Below are 19,027 nucleotides of genomic sequence, written 5' to 3'. Positions count from 1 at the left end.
GCTTGAATCGCCTTCACTTTTCCTGGTTGCTGTATTGTGTAACACTAATGCAGCCACAGATCCGGTGTCCGTATTTGCGCCTTTTCAGGGGTAGATATTAATGGCTACCCGGTTCCTAAAATGTTCCTCTTCTCTGTCTCCTGCTCCTCAGACCGATGGCTGGGGCCTGGAAATTGTCAGTCTCTCCTAAGGACCTCAGAGCAATTTCTCTGTAACTACTCCTCTGAGCGTCCCGGCTCCAACTGAAAAACTAACTGTCAATTTTACCTCAGATCAGAATATCTCTAGGGGAGTCTCTTGAGCTCCCTCTTCTGGCCAGAGGTGCTAGTGCGGTGTCTGCTCTAGTGCTTGTATTGAGTAACTAATGATGGTTTTACTGTGGCTAATACCCCTAGGGGTGCCACAATAGTATAGTGAAGATCAGTTGATGCTACATTTGCTTACTTAGACAATACAGATACAAAATAGGAGGTTAAAAGTTTGGCCTTTCCAACATCATTTTTGACCACTTTACCCTTTTCATTCTATAAAAATTCTATAGCATTTTTTACTTTTCTTTTGCTCTTGACATACCCAAAAAACCTTTTTATTACTTTTGGTCTCCCTTGCAAGCCTTACTTAACTACTGGATTTAGCCTGAAAGAGATTTTCAACAAATATCTGGATAGTTAAAATATCCGACGATCACTTTGTCATACTTTTTTAAGTGTAAATAAATCTAATATAAAAATAGTTTATACATATCTTAAGTCTGTCCAGGTGGCCTATAGTAAACACTTACAATAGTGTTCTTTCTGTTCTTCTCTCCTTGTATTCTTACCCAAACGGTTTCTACAGAGCTACCATTCTCTGAACCTTGGATTCTGAGGGGATATACTGTATACTTTCCTAACATACAATCATGGCCGGCTTTAGGCATGTGCGACTTGTGCGGTCGCTTCAGGGGGGGCGCCGCGGAGAGGTAAGAAGTTAATTTCCCGCCTCTCTGTGCTGGCGGCCCGCCGCCTCTCTGTGCCGGCGGCCCGCCGCCTCTCTGTGCCGGCGGCCCGCCGCCTCTCTGTGCCGGCGGATGGCCGCCTCTCTGTGCGGCCGGCTGGCCGCCTGTCTCTGCGGGCGGCCGGCCGCCTCTCTGTGCGGGCGGCCCGCTGCCTCTCTGTGCGGCCGGCCCGCCGCCTCTCTGTGCCGGCGGCCCACCGCCTCTCTGTGCCGGCGGATGGCTGCCTCTCTGTGCCAGCAGATGGCCGCCTCTCCGTGCGGCCCGCCGCCTGTCTGTGCGGGGCGGACCTCCGCCTGTCTCTGCGGGGGGACGGCCGCCTGTCTCTGCGGGCGGACGGCCGCTTGTCTCTGCGGGGGGATGGCCGCCTGTCTCTGCGGGTGGACGGCCGCCTCTCTGTGCGGGCGGATGGCCGCCTGTCTGTGCGGGCAGCCTGCTGCCTCACTGTGCGGGCGGCCGGCCGCCTCTCTGTGCGGGCGGCCTGCCGCCTCTCTGTGCAGGCAGGTGGCCGCCTCTCTGTGCGGGCGGTCGGCCGCCTGTCTCTGCGGGCGGCCAGCCGCCTGTCTCTGTGGGCGGACGGCCTTCTGTTTCTGCGCCTGTCTGTGCGTGCGGCCGGTTGTCTGTGCGGTCGGCCTGCCGCCTCTCTGTGCCGGCGGATGGCCGCCTCTCCGTGCGGCCCGCCGCCTGTCTGTGCGGGGGGACGGCCGCCTGTCTCTGCGGGCGGATGGCCGCCTGTCTCTGCGGGCGGACGGCCGCCTGTCTGTGCGGGCGGGTGGCCGCCTGTCTGTGCGGGCCGCCCGCCGCCTCTCTGTGCCGGCGGATGGCCGCCTCTCTGTGCGCCTGGCCGGCCGCCTGTCTCTGCAGGCGGCCGGCCGTCTCTCTGTGCGGGCGGATGGCCGCCTCTCTGTGCGGGCGGCCCGCCGCCTCTCTGTGCGGGCGGCTCGCCGCCTCTCTGTGCATGCGGCCCGCCGCCTCTCTGTGCGGGCGGCCCGCCGCCTCTCTGTGCAGGCAGCTGGCCGCCTCTCTGTGTGGACGGCCCGCCGCCTCTCTGTGCCGGCGGCCCACCGCCTCTCTGTGCCGGCGGATGGCTGCCTCTCTGTGCCGGCGGATGGCCGCCTCTCCATGTGGCCGGCCGCCTGTCTGTGTGGGCGGACCTCCGCCTATCTCTGCGGGGGGACGGCCGCCTGTCTCTGCGGGCGGACGGCCGACTGTCTCTGTGGGCGGACGGCCGCCTCTCTCTGCGGGCGGACGGCCACCTGTCTCTGCGGGTGGACGGCCGCCTCACTGTGTGGGCGACCGGCCGCCTGTGCTGTGCTGACTCTCTGTGCAGGCGGCCCACCGCCTCTCTGTGCCGGCGGATGGCTGCCTCCCTGTGCCGGCGGATGGCCGCCTCTCTGTGCGGGCGGACGACCGCCTGTCTTATGCTTACGCTGTAACAAAATAACATCTCATACGTGACATGGCGTCACTGCCGTCTGCACATCACATGTAATGGTTTAGTGTAGGTATGAAGGTCTGTCAATGTAATGCATCGCTAGCAGCTGAAATGTGTATTATGGGGTTCTGCAGCAGCTGAGGTGTATTATGAGGAGCTGCAGCAGCTGAGATGTGTATTATGGGGTTCTGCAGCAGCTGAGATGTATTATGAGGAGCTGCAGCAGCTGAGATGTGTATTAGGCTATGCGGCCGGCCCGCCGCCTCTCTGTGCGGACGGCCCGCTGCCTCTCTGTGCGGCCGGCCCGACGCCTCTCTGTGCCGGCGGATGGCTGCTTCTCTGTGCCGGCGGATGGCCGCCTCTCCGTGCGGCCCGCCACCTTTCTGTGTGGGGCGGACCTCCGCCTGTCTCTGCGAGGGGACGGTCGCCTGTCTCTGTGGGGGGATGGCCGCCTGTCTCTGCGGGGGGACGGCCGCCTGTCTCTGCCGGCGGACGGTCGTCTGTCTCTGCGAGCGGACGGCCGCCTCACTGTGTGGGCAGACGACCGCCTGTCTGTGCGGGCGGCCCGCCGCCTCTCTGTGCGGACGGCCCGCTGCCTCTCTGTGCGGCCGGCCCGCCGCCTATCTGTGCCGGCGGATGGCTGCTTCTCTGTGCCGGCGGATGGCCGCCTCTCCGTGCGGCCCGTCACCTTTCTGTGTGGGGCGGACCTCCGCCTGTCTCTGCGGGGGGACGGCCGCCTGTCTCTGCCGGCGGACGGCCGCCTGTCTCTGCGAGCGGACGGCCGCCTCACTGTGTGGGCAGACGGCCGCCTGTCTGTGCGGGCGGCCCGCCGCCTCTCTATGCGGGCGGACTGCCGCCTCTCTGTGCGGGCCGCCCGCCGCCTCTCTGTGCCGGCGGATGGCCGCCTCTCTGTGCGCCTGGCCGGCCGCCTGTCTCTGCGGGCGGCCCGCCGCCTCTCTGTGCGGGCGGCCCGCCGCCTCTCTGTGCGGGAAGCCCGCCGCCTCTCTGTGCGGGCAGCTGGCTGCCTCTCTGTGCGAACGTCCCGCCGCCTCTCTGTGCCAGCGGATGGCTGCCTCTCTGTGCCGGCGGATGGCCGCCTCTCCATGCGGCCGGCCGCCTGTCTGTGTGGGCGGACCTCCGCCTGTCTCTGCGGGGGGACGGCCGCCTATCTCTGCGGGCGGACGGCCGCCTGTCTCTGCGGGCGCACGGCCGACTGTCTCTGCGGGCGGACGGCCGCCTCTCTCTGCGGGCGGACGGCCGCCTGTCTCTGCGGGCGGACGGCCGCGTCACTGTGTGGGCGACCGGCCGCCTGTCTGTGCGGGCGGCCCGCTGCCTCTCTGTGCAGGCGGCCCGCCGCCTCTCTGTGCCGGCGGATGGCCGCCTCCCTGTGCCGGCGGATGGCCGCCTCTCTGTGCGGGCGGACGACCGCCTGTCTTACGCTTACGCTGTAACAAAATAACATTGGAGTCTCATACGTGACGTGGCGTCACTGCCGTCTGCACATCACATGTAATGGTTTAGTGTAGGTATGAAGGTCTGTCAATGTAATGCATCGCTAGAAGCTGAAATGTGTATTATGGGGTTCTGCAGCAGCTGAGGTGTATTATGAGGAGCTGCAGCAGCTGAGATGTGTATTATGGGGTTCTGCAGCAGCTGAGATGTATTATGAGGAGCTGCAGCAGCTGAGATGTGTATTAGGCTATGTTGGCACGTAGCGTTCTGTCCTGCAGAAATTTCTGCAGCGATTTGAACAGCACACGTGCGCTTCAAATCGCTGCAGAAAGAGTCCATTATGAAAAAAAAAGCCGATTCCATGCGCTCTGAGTGCAGCCCCTCCCATAGACAGAGCGAGCGCTGCATGCAGAGCGCAGGAAAGAAGTGTGCTCTAATACGCCACATGCGCACGTCTTCTGCATAATTTTCATAGATTATGCTGGGGACGCAGGATGCATGCAGTTACGCTGCGGTGCAGATCGCAGCGTAACTGCATGCAAATACGCAACGTGCGCACATAGCCTTATGGGGTTCTGTAGCACCTGAGGTGTATTATGAGATTCTGCAGCAGCTGAAATGTGTATAATGAGGTTCTGCAGCATAGAAGGTGTGTATGATGAGGTTCTGCAGCAATTGAGATGTGTATGATGATGTTCTGCAGCAGCTGAGGTGTGTATTATGAAAGTCTGCAGAATATCACGATTCAGCGCAGATTTATCTTACAAATTTTCCAACAAAATTATTTGCAGCATTGCCAGCAGGTGTGAGCCCAAACTGGTTAATAAATGGATTACAGTATATATGCCATAGTTCTTCCATACATAGGGGCCCTCCCTCATGGTGTGTATGTGGTACTGCAGCTTAGTCTATTCAGGTCAGTAGAGCTGAGAGGCAGTGACACATACACAGCACTCCTCGTCCTCAAGGTGTGTATATGGTGCTGCACCTCAGTCTGTTCAGGTCATTGGAGCTGAGAGGCAGTGACACATATAACCTGAGGACTCTTTATTACATAGAAAGCAGAGATTTTTTTCTAATTTCGTACATTCTCCTTTAACATTTGTATTTTGGACTTTTTGGTCCAGAGTACACACAGCACCGGCCGCCGGCTCCAACGTGCATTATCTGGCATCATCCTGTACTTTTATCCTCAGGATTTGTATAGTAGATGCTGATCCCACCAATGGGGCCACGACCTGCGCCGCTCTAAGTGTATAGAAATATATGTCATCTCTCTACGAAGAGCGGCAGTGCCTCATTCTCCAGATACATGTGCGCCCCATTGGGGGGATCCGCATGTACCATCCATGATGTAATATCCAGGGATACGGCATAAATGGTTGAAATCGGAAAACCTCTGAAAGAACGAGATCAAACGTGGTGGATTTGAGGTGCAGATTCTCCAGCACAAATTTGGAGTATTTTGTAAATTTGAAGAGCTGAATTTTATTAGGATATAAAAAAATTGGCTCCTGTCGTCATTTGTTTCCTGGGAAACTGGGTAAAAATTATTTAGGGGGGCACCAAAGGGCAGTTTTGCACAGGGCACCGTTCAGGCTAAGGCCGGCCCTGCATACAATGCAATACCTCCTCCCCTCTTGCTTCTCATAAATAAATTGTAGCCTTCAAGGTTTGTGTTGCAATCATGTGTTAGCAGCTCCAAATCTCCTTGTTTAATTTCCATGCTCTCTACATTTGTAAAGATTGAATTTGTAGTTGGTTCCTCTTGCTTTTTTATTTTCATGTAGAATTTGTTGTCTGTGTTCTTTATTTCTACAGTTTGCAAAATAAATAATTAACTGCATACATTTCCCATCCCATATTGCTCTAGTGTAAATCTGGCCTAAAGGGTGCAGCAACACATCTAATAAATATGTTTTCCTTTTCCTGTTTTCGTATGTTGCATCCCATCTCTAGAAAGGAGTCCATCATACAGGTAATTCACTCCATGGTCAAAAAAAACAAAACGCTGCTGACAGCACCATTGATGTATCCAGTTTTTCACCTGTAGAATCCTGTTAAATCTCCTTGTTCCATGTCCATCCACTGAGAGGATGGATGAGAAGACGGCCTGTGCGACCAGTTCCTTCACTTTCTGGCCTAGGTCTACAAAGTCTCTTCACATAGTTTCCAGGTCATTTTTGCTGCGTCGTTTGTTCCTATATGTATTAATAGAAATGGGTAGTCAACTGCAGCACTGAAGACTCTTGATACCCTATCAGACACATCTTTAATTTAGGTACCTGAAAGACAGCACACTTATCATGTGTTGATGTCCAGTTGAAGAACGTTTGTGTGGAAAAAAGGTCCATAATTACACCTATCCACTGCATGCCACTAGTTTATCAATACAGGAGGTATCTTCAATCTGTCATTGCTAACAAAGGCTTTTGTTGGAAGTATAAAATACATTTTAGTAAGCACAGTCAATTTCAGTACCTGCTGAAAAGGCAGGTAAGAGTAAGGCGACCTACAAACATGGCTCAGTTACACCAATTCTGTCAGGAGGAATGGGCCCAAATTCCTACTAACTATTGTGAGAAGCTTGTGGAAAGATATACAAAACATTCAACCCAAGACATACATAAATATGTATAATATATATTATTAATATTGTAGTAATACATTATATATATATATATATATATATATATATATATATATATCTCAGTGAAAACTAGAAAGACACATATCCATGTTTTTCTCACTATCGGACATGAAATCAGAAGAAAACATTCCTATTTTAGGTCACTTAGGATTCAAAATTATTCATATTTGCCAGATGTCAGAACAATGAGAGAGAGAATGTTTTAAGGCATTTTTATTACTTTCAGCAAAGGGAATAGTTTACATACATTTCATTAGTATTTAGTGCCATTGCCCTTAAACTGTATGTCTTGGGTCGAATGTTTTGTATATCTTTCCCAAGCTTCTCACAATAGTTAGTAGGAATTTGGGCCCATTCCTCCTGACAGAATTGGTGTAACTGAGCCATGTTTGTAGGTCGTCTTGGTCGTACCTGCCTTTTCAGCTTTGCCCATACATTTTCAATAGGATTGATATAAGGGTTTTGTGATGGCCACTCCAAAACATTGACTTTGTTATCCATAAGACCCTTTGTAAACAATTTAACAGTATGCATTGGGTTATTGTCCATTTCAAAGACCCATTTCCACCCAGGCTTTAAGTTTCTGGCTGATGTCTTCAGATGTTGCTTTAGTATTGCAACATAATCTTCTTTCCTCATGATGTCATCTGCTTTGTGAAGTGCACCAGTCCCTCCTGCAGCAAAACAACCCCACAACATGATACCACCACCCCTGTGTTTGCCAGTTGGGATGGTGTTCTTAGGCTTCAAAACTTCCTTTTTCCTCCAAATGTAACGATGGTCATTATGGCCCTACAGTTCATTTTTTGTTTTATCAGACCATAGGAGATGTCTCCAAAAATTAAGGTCTTTGTTCCTGTGTACATTTGGAAACATTAATCTGGCTTTTTATGTTTCTTTTGGAGTAATGGCTTTTTCCTGGTGGAGTGGCCTTTCAGCCCATGTTGATACAGTACTCGTTTTACTGTGGATAATGACACAATCATACCAGCTTCTGACAGCATCTTCACAAAGTCTTTTGGGTTGATATTCACATTGTACTGCTCACTGCCAGGAATTAGGGTGATGAGCAGTGATAGTGGACCCACTGGACCACAGGGGGAACCCAGGCTTAAAATTTAGTGGAGGGGGCTTGACTAAGTGCCCACCGTGAGGTGGAATGCTAGGTGCCATTCCCAGGGCAGTGACTGGGACTGTGGCAGCTGTCCTGTAAAAGGTGACAGCTGAACTGGAAGAACAGCAACAAAAAGACTGCTGTAGGGTGGTGCAGACACAACTGGTGTGGATTGCTGCAGGGTGGATTCCGCACATCAGGCATGGTGGTACCACAGCAGGGTAGTACAGACACAACAGGCATGGGCTTCAGCAAGTTGATGCAGGTACAACAGATGTGGACCATCACAGGGCGGTGTGGGCACAAATGGCATGGACCACTGCAGGGTGGTGCAGGCACATCAGGCGAGGACCTCAGCAGGATGATGCAAGCATAACAGGAATGGACCTAAGCAGGGTGGTGCAGGCACAACCGGCATGGACAACTACAGGGTGGTGCAGGTGACGCACCCACGGGGTCTCTGATGGTACTTGTCACCGGGCTGTAGTCAATTTTGGTTGTCATAGCAGCCTGGCCCGGTTTTGTAACCCCAGCGGTGTCAATAAAGATGGGGATGGGGATGATTGGAGTAGTTATTCGTGACGCCACCTGTGGTGTGTGGCCAGTTGTCAGCCGCCGCTGCAGGAAGACTCTCTGCTGGGGTGGATGGTGATGCAGCTTGGGTGTTGCAGCTCTCCACAGGTAGCGGTAGGCCCCAGGGAGGATGTTGGTGGTAGTATTCACCGATGGCGCAGGGGTGCAATGATAGGAGCGACTGCAATGATGGGGCGACACAGAGGGTGCAGATTAAGTTCTTTACTTACTGAAGTCACCGCCTTTGGACTGCCGAACTCTGCTGTGATGGGCTCCAGCCAATCCCAGATAGTTTGGAGGTCAAGGCTAGTGTTTCCTTCCGTGTGTCCTTTCCAATGGTCTTCCCTCCACCCCAGCTCCTGGGATGTGGAATGTGTCATGGATGCCTGCAGCACTCCCCGCGAACCCTGGGATCCCCCTTCTTCCTAAGAACCCGGGTCAAGCATCCAGCTCCGGACCACGGACCCTTGTCTGTCCTTGTAACTTCTGACTGTTGTCTCTTCCTGAGTGCGACCTGGCACTTGCTGCACTCAGAGCTAACTAACTGCTGTGTGAGATGGCTCATAACTTCCCCCTGCAGGTGCCCTGCCTCCCGGGTGGCTAAACTAGTGGGCAAGAGGTGCTATACCTCGTGATGGCCACCCCTAGCACCTACTCTGGCTCAGTCCCAGTGACAGAGCTCCCGAGTTATGTGTTGGATGTGTTGCGGTGGTTGTTTATCGGTGATGACCTCCTCCGTATCCGAGATGAATACTGCACCTCAGGTGAGGCGCAGTACTCTGTGGCGCCTCAAGCCACAGGGGCGCCACACAGGCACATCAGACAAGGATCGCAGCAGGGTGAGGCCAGCACAGGAGGTACTGAGGACTCAGGGTGAAGATACAAACATGACTTTATTCACAGTACTTAATTTACAGAACATAGCAGGACTTCAGGTACAGAACACAGCAGGACTACAGATAAAGAACAAACGTACAATGCTGGAGTCTAAGGACATGCTGGTGACTGAGTACGCTGGGTCTTAACTACGCAGGTACCTGAATATGCCGGGCCCAAGTTAAGCTGGACTCAGACAGGATACCAGACTCAGACAGGTGACCAGACTTAGGCAGAACACCAGACTGAAGCAGCAGCAGACTTCAGCAGCACAGACAAGATGGGTCCAGGGAAACAGACAGGAACCCAGGAGAGCAGAACTAATTACAAGCATGACTGGCACTGGAGGCTTGTAGACGAGAGCACACAGATAGGACAACACACAAGTACTAGGCATAAAACTTAATAACATGCCCTGGCCCCTCCCAACAGGATGGGGGGCCTTAATTAGCTAGTGCCTCCTGGGGATAGGCTGGGGACACCTTAGCAGGGTGTGCACAGCTCCCTGTAAAGGGATAGGAAGTTCGCTCATGCACCCCATGAGCTGGAGACCAGGAAACCCCACACAACATGTAAAAAGGCCTATAGCTTAGGTTGGAGTAGAAGCTGAACTCTCATTGGGCATCCATAGGAGGGACTGCACTACACATGGACTGCAGAGAAGAGGGGAGAGCAGGGACACTGTGCAAGGATGGTACACAGAACCAGTCTTCTTCCTAAGTGGTATGATAGCTAAACATTCCCATCTTATTTGTACATGCATATAATTGTTTGTACAGATGAACAAGGCACCTTCAGGTATCTGGAAATTGCACCCAAGGATGAACCAGACTTGTGGAAGTCCACAATTCTCTTCCTTTGATCCTGGCTGATTTCTTTTGATTTTCCTATGATGCTAAACAAGGAAGCAGTGTGTTTCAGGTGTGCATTAAAATACATCCACAGGTGTGTCACTAATAACTCAGATGTTATCAATAAACCTATCAGAAGCTTCCAAAGACATTACATCATCATATGGGCTGTCCCATATTGTTTAGTACTCTAAAGGCCGCTTTACACGCAGCGACATCGCTAACGCGATGTCATTGGGGTCACGGAATTCGTGACGCACATCCAGCCTCGTTAGCGACATTGTTGCGTGTGAAATGTACGAGCGACCGCTAACGAGCAAAAATACCCACCTTATCATTGTTCGTTGACACGGTGCTCTATTCCCGATTATCATTGCTTTTGCAGGATGCAGGTTGTTCGTCGCTTCTGCGGCAGCACACATTGCTATGTGTGACACTGCAGGAACGAGGAACCTCACCTTACCTGCGGCCGCCCACAATGAGGAAGGAAGGAGGTGGGCGGGATGTTCGTCCAGCTCATCTCCACCCCTCCACTTCTATTGGGCGGCCGCTTAGTGACGTCGCTGAGACGCCAAACCAGCCACCCCCTTAAAAAGGAAGCTGCTCACCGGTCACAGCGACATCGCTAGGCAGGTAAGTACTGTGACGGGTCCGAACGATGTTGTGCGCCACGGGCAGTGATTTGCCCATGACGCACAACCGACGGGGCGGGTACGCTTGCTAGCGAGATTGCAGCGTGTAAAGTGGCCTTTAGTGTATGTACGTTTCTGACTTTGCAGAAAGTAATAAAAACATTCTCTCTCTCATTATTATGGTGTTTGGCAAATATAAATAATTTTCGTAATACTAATTGACATAAAATGCAAAAGTTTTATTCTGATCTCATGTCAGATATGGAGAAAAACATGCAGATGTGTCTTTTTAGATAGTGTATGTAAACTTCTGGTTTCAACAGTATATCAGTATATACAGTCCAGACAAAAAGGTTGGATACAACTTCTCATTCAAAGAGTTTTCTTTATTTTCATTTGAAAATTGTAGATTCACATTGAGGGCATCAAAACTATGAATTAACACATGTTGAATGAAATACTTAACAAAAAGTGTGAAACAACTGAAAATATGTCTTATATTCTAGGTTCTTCAAAGTAGCCACCTTTTACTTTGATTACTGCTTTGCACACTCTTGGCATTCTCTTGATGAGCTTCAAGAGGTAGTCATCGGAAATGGTCTTCCAACAGTCTTGAAGGAGTTCCCAGAGCTGCTTAGCACTTGTTAGCCCTTTTGCCTTCACTCTGCGGTTCAGCTCACCCCAAATTATCTCGATTGGGTTCAGGTCTGGTGACTGAAGGCCAGGTCATCTGGCGTAGCACCCCATCACTCTCCTTCTTAGTCAAATAGCCCTTACACAGCCTGGAGGTGTGCTTGGGGTCATTGTCCTGTTGAAAAATAAATGATGGTCCAAATAAACCGGATGGAATTGCATGCCGCTGCAAGATGCTGTGGTAGCCATGCTGGTTCAGTATGCCTTCAATTTTGAATAAATCCCCAACAGTGTCACCAGCAAACCACCCCCACACCATCACACCTCCTCCTCCATGCTTCACAGTGGGAACCAGGCATATAGAGTCCATCCGTTCCCCTTTTCTGCGTTGCACAAAGACACGGTGGTTGGATCCAAAGATCTCAAATTTGACCTGCGATTTCTGAGGCTGGTGACTCGGATAAACTTATCCTCTGCAGCAGAGGTGACTCTTGGTCTTCCTTTCCTGGGGCGGTCCTCATGTGAGCCAGTTTCTTTGTAGCGTTTGATGGTTTTTGCCACTCCACTTGGGGACACTTTCAAAGTTTTCCCAATTTTTTGGACTGACTGACCTTTATTTCTTAAAGTAATGATGGCCACTCGTTTTTCTTTAGTGCTTTTTTCTTGCCATAATAAAAATTTTAACAGTCTATTCAGTAGGACTATCAGCTGTGTATCCACCAAACTTCTGCACAACACAACTGATGGTCCCAACCCCATTTATAAGGCAAGGAATCCCACTTATTAAACCTGACAGGGCACACCTGTGAAGTGAAAACCATTTCCGGTGACTACCTCTTGAAACTCATCAAGAGAATGCCAAGAGTGTGCAAAGCAGTAATCAAAGCAAAAGGTAGCTACTTTGAATAACCTGGAATATAAGACATATTTTCAGTTGTTTCACAATTTTTTGTTAAGTATTTCATTCCACATGTGTTAATTCATAGTTTTGATGCCTTTAATGTGAATCTACAATTTAGAGAGTCATGAAAATAAAGAAAATTCTTTGAATGAGATGGTGTGTCCAAACTTTTGGTATATATATATATATACACACACACACACACACACACATATTTATATGATACAAGATGAAATTACGACATGGATCTATGATCCGACTTGGACATAGATTGACAATAAATAAGACGATTTAAAAGAAAATTGGGTAATTGAGCTTCTTCTGCATCATCAAAAAGGTAGAAAAGCAGAATTCAGCTAAATCATGTCATGAAAACTAATGACACATTGGATTCAATGACTTACCTGAGACCCTTGAAATGCTAGTTTTTTAGGACATATATACCAGAGTCTATGATGGTGGTTCCGATGTCAATATGAACTTGAGCTAGCTGGCCATCCAACCAACCACATGTTATTTTAAGACTTCTTATAGTAAAGAAATGGCTGCTATACATACTGCATAAGCCCACCCAATTCACCATATGCATACATGTTAGGTTGAGAATGGTTTTATCAAATAGAAGAAGGGAATACATCTTTTATTTAAAGACAAAATGAAATATGACACATCACATGCAAGAGCTGTTGACTGAATGCTTTATTCGGCCAACAGCTGCTGTATGTTTCTTGGCTCCATATTCACATGAACGATCAGCTTCACGGGGCTTCCATAGTTTTTCAATTTGGAGTGAGGAGAAAGCCACAACCAAACTCCTTGGTCAGCAGCTAATCTCCCTCAGAACAAAAAGGGGTGGGGTTTAAATGAAACAAATCGTCATCGGTAAGGGAGAGTTACGCTGCCTTTGTACACATTAGATTTCCATGCAGTTCCACTAATATCCACAAATCAGCTTCAGCCAGCCCTTATCTAACGATTACAGAGGATAAAGGATTTTTACTGACACCTACCACTCTACACAGGAGATCTTTGTGTATTCCTACAAAAATCATCAATATTAACCAACGTTTATTTAAAGACCAATGTACACTTGAAAAAAAAAAATGGAAGCACCAATCTGACTGGTTTCTATTGGAAAATCCTTCATGAATGTCTTTCACTCAATTTTATAAACTCCTTAAAGTCTTCCAAAGTAATGTTTAGCTTGCAATAAGAGAACAAAAATAAAAGTTGTCCCAAGAGCTAAACTAAATTTTTTTTAGACTGATCCCCTTTATATTCAAAAGTATGGATTTTCATATTCACATTACAATTTAGAAAGTCAGTAAAGATTACCTCATCTGCAGTCTGCACATCGTGCACCATGATTCCTCCCGACAGCTTTATTTTCCTAACAGCGCAACAAGACCTCAGTTTGCACTAGCTGCCTTGGTCATCAAAAAGATTTTTGACAGAATATAGTAGACGTGAGGCAATTACCCTCCCTTTGGTGTAGTTTACTCAATATGATTTTGTTCAAGCAATTATAAAAATTTCCATTTTCTATAGGTTTCTTTTTTGGAAATGCAAAACCGTAACTTATTTTTCTGTCACATGACAAAAGGCGTTGATGGTTAGCACAGAAATAAAATACCACCATTGCCACTGAGACTTCCTATTATCTTACGTTAACATTAAAAACTCCACTCAGGTTAAGCTGTGTAAAAAGAAGCAGGCCTCAAGTTAGCATGGTGTGGCGTGGACGGCAGTGAGTCTGTTTTTCCATAGGAAATGCATTGCTTGGAGAAATAGGACAAATGGTAAGACCCCTGTCTAGAATCATTTGCACTACATTACCATGTCATAAAAAGCAGACTTGTTTTTACAATGATCTCACACAGACTTACAACCAACTGGGTTTTTCTAATGACATGCGGGCAACAGCATAATGCATTCCTATTTGTTACTGGACAAAACCATGAAAAAAGAAACATTGTTACATACAGGTATGCAATTTATGAATATAGAGTGCTTTGTTGCCTCCTCAATCTACTGTAGGAACGTGTTTGACTTTTGGCACATGTCTTGAGTTATCTGAGGTTTGTGTAAAATTAAAGGTATTTTTACTGCATTATTTTACTTAACAGTTATCACATTGTATGGAATTTGCAACCCATAATTGTAGCTGGGAAACTGTATTATCCAAAATTCTTTAAAACACGCCATATACATAAACAATATAGCAGACACTAAAGGAACACTCCCTCATGCAAACAAAATGTGTATGTTATAATAAAGATAATGTTGGAGGAGATGGAAGAAAAGGCTTAAGCGGGCTTTACACGCTACGATATCGCTAGCAATTTCTAGCGATATCGAGCGTGTAAGTACCCACCCCCGTCGCACATGCTATATCGTGTGATCGCTGCCGCAGCGAACATTATCGCTACGGCAGCATCACATGCACTTACCTGGTCGGCGGTATCGCTGTGACTGCCGAACAATCCCTCCCTCAAGGGGGAGGGACGTTCGGCGTCACCGTGATGTCACTAAGCGGCCGGCCAATCAAAGCGGAGGGGCGGAGATGAGCGGAGCATAACATCCCGCCCACCTCCTTCCTTCCGCATTGTGGCCAGCGGCAGGTAATGAGTCGTTCCTTGCTCCTGCGGTGTCACACACAGCGATGTGTGCTGCCGCATGAGCGATGAACAACATGGATAAACAACCCATACCGATTTTTGAGTTTGGGACGACCTCTCCATGGTGAACGATTTTCACCATTGTTGAGGTCGCTTAAGGACGCTGGTAAATGTCACACGCTGCGATATCGTTAATGACGCCGGATGTGCGTCACTAACAATGTGACCCCGATGATAAAACATTAACGATATCGTAGCATGTAAAGCCCCCTTTAATCTGTGCTGCCAGAATAAGATCACTGAAGATCAATGGGGATTCAAGATTTTTTATTTTATTGTTTGACGTGTTTTAAAGCCGTATGACTCCTTCAGGAACAAAAAAACACAAATCAATAATGTTCATTACCATTAGGCTAGTTGGCCCCTTAGCATGTACGCACGCCCTTGTGGGCATGCTAGCATGCTAATGAATTCGCAGCATCAGAGGCATGGTGGCACTCACCTCTGCTGCCACCATGCCCGATGCTGGATTTCAATATAGCCTCCGCCCCTTAATGAAGCCAGAAATGGTGAAACATGTTGGGGAGGCTATCAGCTTTTTATAGGCAGAGTAGGGCAATACTAACCTGATGACATTGTAGGACATCAGTTCACTAGTTTGTATTAACTGGTCCGCAGCCGGATACATGATCGAGTATACAAATTAGACTGCTCTACTTGCCTCTAATTTTAGATTGGTCTGTTTAATTTGTGTATAGGAATAAAAGTTAAGTTTTATCACTCTTTAGTTAGTATACCTCTTGTTGGCCTTTTGGGCAAATTGTGTTCGACGCTGGATTTCGGCTCAGTGTGCATGAACCTCGGACTTCCGGTCATGCGCACTATGAAGCCAGGTGTATGCGTTCTGGCTTCAAACTGGTGTAGTTTGCATGACAGGGAGTTCCGGAGACTTCTGATCCTGTGCACTGACGTTATGCCCAGGATTTTGAGGTAGTGCATTGGACACAGGTATGCTAACACAGGTATTCAATGATAACATGCAGACTAAGATGCAGTCTGTTAACTAATAAAAAAGCAGATGAATTAATACCGCAATTTCCTTTGAAACCTAATTGGTATTACATACTCAAGATACACAAATCGATGGCTGACAGACTAGGGCACCTCCATTGTTGCAGGGATTGGGTCCCTGATAGAGCCTCTCCCCAAATATATAAATTGGATTTTAAGCTCAGACCTCTCTTTAATTCCATCATATTTACAAGACACAGGAGATTTTTTGAGAGCTGTTCATAGCATTGAGTGGCAGGATGATGTCAAGTTAGCCTCTATCGATGTGGAGAGCCTCTAGACTAGGATTCCACAGAAGAAAGGTGTGGAGACTATTAGCTACATTCTGGCCATTACCAGTAGCAATGATGATTTTATAAAAAAAAGTGATGTTGATGAGTTTATCCAGGGAAAAAATGCATTTGTTTTCGATGAAGAGTGATTTCTGCAGCGGACCAGTACTGCAATGGGGACCTCGGTGGCTTGTTCTTTTGCCAATTTATATTTAGCAGTTTTGGAGCAATAATTAATTGCTGCAAAAAGTTATCCCTTTACTAAATATATCTAAATATTTTTAAAGTTTAAAGAAGACATTTTCATTGTTTGAGATAGAAGTGAAGGTAAATTGAATTAATTTGTGTTCTATTTAAGCAACACAAATGAAATGAACATGTCCTTTACCTCGGTTTTTGGTGGAAATTATTTGGAATTTTTAGTTATCAAACTGAAAATTTTGGATGCCACCATTTTGATAGATACCTTTAGGAAACCTACATCTACTAGTAGTGAGCTGCATTTCAAAAGAACACATCCTTTCCAAACAAAGCAAGCATTACAGTATAGCCAGTTCTTGACATTGAAGAAAAATAACAAATGTGAGAGGCTTTAGGACACAAGCAAATTAATTATCCGATCACTTTTCTAAATGAGGGTATCCTACTTAATTGTTAATCGAAGTCTGAAATAAAGCTAAATGTAAGCCCACAGAAAATTTGATTGAAAAAAACAAGGAGTTCAAAAATAAAGAAAAAAGATTTAACTTTAATATTAAGTTTAGTCCTATGGACTCTTCACATCATTATACACAATCATTTGCATTTAATCGAGAGTGAAAAGGATCTCTAAGAAAATCGCTCTGAGAAAGCCATTAGCGACTTATAAAAGGTGCAGGAATTTAAAAGACAGGATTGTAAAAAAAAAGGGTAAAATCTGATTAAACAAAATGGTTAGAAAAGATGACTCTACAGGGAAATTTCGGGTGTGGAATCTGTTAGTTCTGCCATTATCATTCAATCAAGACTCCGATCAGGTTGGAAGCCCAAGTGAAGCAGTTTATCTCATGCAAAACCAAATTTGTGGTATATGTATTGTTCTGCCCATGTAAGTCTTTCAACAATTGAAAAATGTTCAGGCCCCTGTCCGTCAGATTCAGGGAACATGTTCGCTGCATTAACACAGGAATAGGAGCAACCAGATAAATTAAACACATGAAAGAGAATCATGGATCTGATAATGACACAAAACTTGTTTTTGTGGGCTTATAAAGGGTATGTTTTCCTCAAAAAAGGAGGAGATCACAAAATTCTGTTATGCTGCAAAACTAGGTGGATTCTTAGATTAGATGCTCAGAGTCCTTTAGGATTTAATGATAGAAACAATCTTTCAGTATTTTTATAATATTGTTGCAAATGTATAGATATAATTTATTTGTATTTTTTATTCTAAATATATGGTTTGTTAGACTGACATACAGTCATATGAAAAAGTATGCGCACCCCTATTAATGTTAACCTTTTTTCATTATAAAAATGTGGGTTTTTTCAACAGCTATTTCAGTTTCATATATCTAATAACTGATGGACTCAGTAATATTTCTGGATTGAAATGAGGTTTATTGTACAATGTGCAATACGCATTTAAACAAAATTTGACAGGTGCAAACGTATGGGCACCCTTATCTATTTCTTGATTTGAACACTCCTAACTACTTTTTACTGACTTACTAAAGCACTAAATTTGTTGTGTAACCTCATTGAGCTTTGAACTTCATAGGCAGGCATATCCAATCAAGAGAAAAGGTATTTAAGGTGGCCACTTGCAAGTTGTTCTCCTATTTGAATCTCCTATGAAGAGTAGCATCATGGGCTCCTCAAAACAACTCTCAAATGATCTGAAAACAAAGATTATTCAACATAGTTGTTCAGGGGAAGGATACAAAAAGTTGTCTCAGAGATTTAAACTGTCAGTTTCCACTGTGAGGAACATAGTAAAGAAATGGAAGAACACAGGTACAGTTTTTGTTAAGCCCAGAAGTGGCAGGCCAAGAAAAATATCAGAAAGGCAGAGAAGAAGAATTGTGAGAACAGTCAAGGACAATCCACAGACCACCTCCAAAGACCTGCATCATCATCTTGCTGCAGATGGTGTCAATGTGCATCGGTCAACAATACAGTGCACTTTGCACAAGGAGAAGCTGTATGGGAGAGTGATGCGAAAGAAGCTGTTTCTGCAAGCACACCACAAACAGAGTTGCCTGAGGTATGCAAAAGCACATTTGGACAAGCCAGTTACATTTTGGAAGAAGGTCCTGTGGACTGATTAAACAAAGATTGAGTTGTTTGGTCATACAAAAAGGCGTTATGCATGGAGGCAAAAAAACATGGCATTCCAAGAAAAGCACTTGCTACCCACAGTAAACTTTGGTGGAGGTTCCACCATGCTTTGGGGCTGTGTGGCCAATGCCGGCACCGGGAATCTTGTTAAAGTTGGAGGGTCGCATGGATTCAACTCAGGTATCAGCAGATTCTTGACAATAATGTGCAAGAATCAGTGATGAAGTTGAAGTTAGGCAGGGGATGGATATTTCAGCAAGACAATGATCCAAAACACCACTCCAAATCTACTCAGGCATTCATGCAGAGGAACAATTACAATGTTCTGCAATGGCCATCCCAGTCCCCAGACCTGAATATCATTGAAAATCTGTGGGATGATTTGAAGCGTGCTGTCCATGTTCAGCGACCATCAAACTTAACTGAACTGGAATTGCTTTGTAAATAGGAATGGTCAAATATACCTTCATCCAGGAACTCATTAAAAGCTACAGGAAGCGACTAGAGGCTGTGATTTTTGCAAAAGGAGGATCTACAAAATATTAATGTCACTTTTATGTTGAGGTGCCCATACTTTTGCACCTGTCAAATTTTGTTTAAATGCGGATTGCACATTTTTTGTTAGTACAATAAACC

Source organism: Anomaloglossus baeobatrachus, chromosome 3 (assembly GCF_048569485.1).
Source record: "Anomaloglossus baeobatrachus isolate aAnoBae1 chromosome 3, aAnoBae1.hap1, whole genome shotgun sequence".
Lineage (NCBI taxonomy): Eukaryota > Metazoa > Chordata > Amphibia > Anura > Aromobatidae > Anomaloglossus > Anomaloglossus baeobatrachus.
This window is presented reverse-complemented; position numbering follows the sequence as displayed.